Below are 5,506 nucleotides of genomic sequence, written 5' to 3' on the forward strand. Positions count from 1 at the left end.
TGCTTAAGTGTCTCCTATTGTTTTATTGTTGTGACTCAATCACTGCTTAAGTACTCTATGCAAATTTGAACTGCCTTCCGGGGTTGCCCGAGTTCCCCCACCTAGGAAGCCAGCCATTGCTGATAGCTGACTTCCTGATCCTTTCATTGTTTTACATATTCCAAGTACCCCACTGTGTGTAGTAAGCAAGCACATCCAGGTCAGCTCTAGGTTGCATCCAGGTCATCCAGGTCAGCTCCAGGTCAGCAAAAACCCTCTTTAAGAGAGAGGCTGACACATGCTTGCTCTCTCTGACTCTTCCCCCCAAGGCAGAAGGTCCTCCTCCCAGGACTCTTCCCCCCCATCCAACTGCTCCACAAGACAGGTAACTATATCGCGTCTGGGACTCTTTCCCTTCTCCCCCCCCCTTTTCCTCCCCTTCTCTCCCCATCTTTAGTTAGCAGCTGGGATTGGCAGATCAGGGACCCCTAAAATCCTTCCCTACAAACCTTCCCTTTTTCTAATTTCCTCGGATGCACCAAATACACTTCACATGCAACCACCATAAAGCTAGGTACACTAGATGCAAGTACTAGGACCAAGAGTCATCATTTTTCATGTGCATTATGTTTACCTGTGTGTTTTGTAATAACTTTTAATCAAATATTACATTTTTATCTTTCTCTCAGTCTTCTCCTTAAGCTAAAAGGGAATTTCTCTGCATTACGCCATCTTGTTATTAGCCTGCGATCCTGAGGTTCCAAAGAGGGTAGTGTAATTATTCCCCTATATAAAGCAGCCCTTTTGGTAACACCTGAGGTGGCACAGATCTAAGTAGCCCCAGTCAGCCTTCTGTGGCTTTACCCAGGGTAAAGCCCTTGTCCTTGTCCTTGCCTTTGCCCTGGGCTGAGCCACTACTGGTCCCAACCTTGCTCTGGATGTGGGTGCAGGTTAAGATTGGGCTGTTAGACATTATTCTATAGTGGACAAAATGTTGGATTTTGACCTGATTTTTGACCTGTTGGATTTTGTTCATGTTCAGCAATGAAGCACACCTGGTGACCTTGCGCCAGGCTTTTGCTCACAGCATAACTATCCTCACAGAGTTGTTGTGAGAATAAAAGAGGGAGGGGATAATGCATGGTGTTGCCTGAAGGAAGGGCAATTTAGATCTGCAAAATAACAGACTGTAAACTGGCTTTGCTTTTTACACAGCACCCATTTTGTTTTAGATGCATTATGCATAATAACAGTGACTATCATTTACAGTAGCATTCCCAGAGGGGGGCAAGTTTTGCAGGGTGCCTGAATGTGCCACGGAAACAACTCCTCCCCCTTGCCTTCAAAGCCATTCCAGGTGGGAGAGCAACATGGAAGAGATGCCTCTGCGTTGCTCTCGCCCTCCAGAATGACTCTGATGGCAAGGGGAAGGGGCCACTTACATGGCTCATTGAGGTGCCCTGCAAAACCTAGTGCTGTGCCCCCCCCCAAATTCTTGTCTTTAACCCATTTTTGCCTGGCCCACAGGTATACGCATTTGGTCCCTGTTGTATGTATGCAATGTTGAGCAGAAATGTCTTTAAAAGCTTTTTTTATTGCTTTGAGAGCTTAGTCAACTGAAAAGTGACTAATTAAATATTAAGTACAAATAAATCAATAAGGGCGCAATCCTATCCAATTTTCCAGTGCTGGTGTAGCTGTGCCAAAGGGGCGTGCGCTGCATCCTGTGGTGGCGTGGCAGTCACAGAGGCCTCCTCAAGGTATGGGGACATTTGTTCCCTTACCTCGGGTCTGCATTGCGGCTGCACCAGCAGTGGAAGGTTGGATAGGATTGGGCCTTAAATAAATAAATAAATAAATAAATAAATAAAACCTAGTACTTTAAAATATTATTTCTGTTTTTACTCTTAGATGTCCATGACTTAGCAAAATGGAATAACAATTTGAGTAAAGTAGAAGAAAATAAATGAGTAAGACACAAACAGTTTGTAGAAGGGCAGAACATAATAAAGCTGCCAATTAAAAGGAACACAAAATAAACCTTGCTCTATCCCAGGGGTGTCCAAACATTTTGTCAGGAGGGCCACATAATTTCACTGACACTGTGTCGAGGGCCAGGAAAAAGAAGAATTAATTTACATTTCAAATTTGAATAAATTTACATAAATGAATATATTAGAGATGGAACTTATATGAATAAATGAAGGTCTTGCAATAGCTCAAGGCCTGTAAAAGCTTCTGCATCACAGATGTGAAATAGCAAGCAGTCCCACAGCTCACGAGAGGTTAAACAGTTGGCTGTCATGCTGAGAGCAGTTGCATCAGGCCAGTGCGGGCACCAGCAAGTCTCTGGAGGGCCAGAGGTTCATTGGAGACTGGGGACTTCCTGAGGGCCTGATTGGGAGTCCTTGTGGGCCACAAGTGGCCCCAGGGCCAGGGTTTGGGCACCCCTGCTCTATCCCATAATAGAAGGTTCTAACTCTTTAACGGCCTTGTTACTACAGATAAGAGTATACTGGACCATCTGTGCAGGACGTGGAAGGTTGGAATAAAATGTGATAAATTAAAAAGATGGGAGGGGGGGTCTCTGTCAGCCTAACTGTCACCTCAAATGCAAGACCATCAAAAATGGGCTCTGTGCCAGCTCTTCTGATGATGGTGATGATGATGATGATGATAGAGATATTTCTCACTTTTCTTTTGTCTGCTACTTGGCTCCAGACAGCTTCTGTTATTGCTGTCAACATGTCAGCTGTCAGCAAAAGATTTTCTATTTGGCAGCCTGCTGAGGATACAGATCACTGGTGGAGTAATTAAGTGCAAATGCAAGACCCACACTGTTTTTGCAGGTGTCAGAGTTTTGCCTTAAACAGGAAGTGATGGGTGCCACTGGGGATGCTTCCTTTTGATGAATCCATTATTCTTTGGAGTGTTTTTGATGCTCCTCATCTTCTTCATACCTGAAACGTGACACAGAATCTTTGCATTCTGCATTAACTTATCACAGCATTTAATGTCCTGTCCTGCTGCCTTAGGATTTATAGTTAGTGCCCTTTTATACTTGTGGTTTAGGAACATGCTCTTATTTTCAGTAAAAATTAAGAAGGTGTCTGCTATAGTTCCATCTCTGCAGCTGAGCAAGTCTGAGCCTAGCCATCACCTAGATCAGTGGTTCCCAACCTGGAGTACGTGTACCCCCAGGGGTCAGGGACATGCGGTGTGGGAGGTGAGGCAGAACCACCTCATTATAGACCATGGAAAAACACCACAGCTGCTCTGTCTCCTTACACCTGAGAAAGCTTTTTTGAGTAGGGGGTACTCAAAAAAGAATTGAATAATGGTGGGAAAAGGCAGGTCTATGTTAGAATGTCTTGTGGGACTAGCAAGGCAGGAAGGAAGGCAACTAGCTGGCTGTGAAAACCCCGCCAATCTTTGGTCACCAGTTTCTCTTTGGTCACCCACTTGTCTTTGGTCACCTGTTTGTGTATTATCAGATGTGGATCAGTGGCTGAAAACTGGCACAGTAAAAAAGCTGAAAAATAAGGTGGAAATTCAGTTAGATCAATCAGTAAGAGTTTCTCAGGACACGTCTAACACTTTGGTGCAAAACAGTGAAAAGGCACAGTCTTTGGTTCTTCAAACAGGTAAAAAAAGAAAGTACCGTGATGAATAAAATGAAGTGTGAGTTTTCATATATAAGAGATGAGGACTGCCCTAAGCCCATGTGTGTAGTGGGTAGGGTAGCATGAAACCTTTACTCGTGGCATTTACAAACAAAACATGCCAGCTACATAAACAAGGATATGGAGCTGGTGGAGAGGACTTTCTTTTCTTATGACTTCATAAAAAAATAAATACCAATGTAAGCTGAAAGCAGTTCCAAATTTAAGACTGTATCTTACATCAGTTGAACCTGATTTCAAAAAACTATTATTTATTATTATTATTTTATTAATTTATACCCTGCCTTTTTGCCCAACGGGCACATAAGGTGGCTCACAACACTTTAAAAATACAGCATTAAAAACAATCATTAAAAAACAATTTACAATAATTAAAAAATCTAAAAACAAACAAACAAACAAACCTCCTGGATTTTCATATAAAAAGCAAGAACGCCAGCCAGCCTGTCAACAATTAAAAGCTTTTTGAAATAAAAAGGTCTTCAGTCCACGTCAAAACGTTAGCAACGAGGGAGCAGTTCTCAGTTCTAAGGGGAGGGTATTCCACAGTTCGGGGGTCACCACCGAGAAGGCCCTCTTCCTGGCCGCCGCCCCTCTCACATCTCTTAGTGGCGGCACAGTCAAAAGGGCCCCCCCAGATGATCTAAGAGCATGGGCAGGATTGTAGGGAAGGAGGCGGTCCCTCAAATACCCCGGCCCCAAGCAGTAAAGGGCTTTAAAAGTCAAAACTAGCACCTTGAATTGGGCCCGGAACAGAACCGGCAGCCAGTATAGCCGCCGGAGCAACAGCTCGACAGAGTCAAACCGACGTGCCCCAGCAACCACACGAGAAGCCGCGTTCTGTACTAGTTGTAATTTCTGGACCGTCTTCAAAGGCAGCCCCACGTAGAGCGCATTGCAATAATCTAATCTAATGTCACTAGGGCATGGGCTACTGTGGCCAGGTCCGCGCTGCTCAGATGTGCCTCAAAACAAACTCAAGGATCACGCTGAACATTTGTTCTGCATAAAATATTTGTTGTGTGTTTTATAAAAAAATATTCAACTGCTTTTTAACAGCCCAGTTTGGAACTTCTCAACACTCACTGGAGCAGCAGCGCCAAAGCGGCTACCACTGTATCCAGCGGGTGCCAGGAAGCAGGCACTGGTCTCCTCAAGGGAAGGGGACTTTTGTTTGCCCATCAAAAACAAGGGCTGTTGTGCTTCAGCCATGCTTGGTGTCTGATGCCTCTTACATTAGAAGTGTGTGAACTCTGTGGTATTGTTTACCCATATTCCTATTATTATCCGCTCATTTTGTGCCAAGGATGTACACAGCAGAGAACAATTCATTCTCCAGTTACCTACATAAATATGATGCTGTTTGGGGAAAACTATTACATTCCAGCTGCATACCAAAAACCTCCTGAAGCAGTTGGTAGGAACCATTTCATGATGTCTAGTTGTGCAACTGTTTTTGTTTCAAAAATATGCCCCTTTCTCCCCATGAAAGATGACACACAGGATATGCGCTCTTCAAAAACAGCCTCATTACAGCTTTAATGGAGCGGCCAGAACCATTCGGTCTCCTGGGCAAGCAGCCTGCCTGACTACGCATTGACCCAAAGCATAGTCTCTCAAGTAAATAACACCGCATTTAGAACTCTCCTAATTAGATATTTACAACAGAAAAGGGCCTCATTGGATAGATGAACACTAATGTGGAGGGTTTTGAGACAAGAATACAAAATGCACATGAGTGCATGTGCACCTGTTCAGATAGTCTTGATGCACATGTACACACACAAAGCACAAGCACGTTGAAGAAAAAGTGAAGGTCTCAGTCAATTAACCTTCCAGTTGGC

Source organism: Tiliqua scincoides, chromosome 1 (genome assembly GCF_035046505.1).
Source record: "Tiliqua scincoides isolate rTilSci1 chromosome 1, rTilSci1.hap2, whole genome shotgun sequence".
In the NCBI taxonomy this organism is placed as follows: Eukaryota; Metazoa; Chordata; class Lepidosauria; order Squamata; family Scincidae; genus Tiliqua; species Tiliqua scincoides.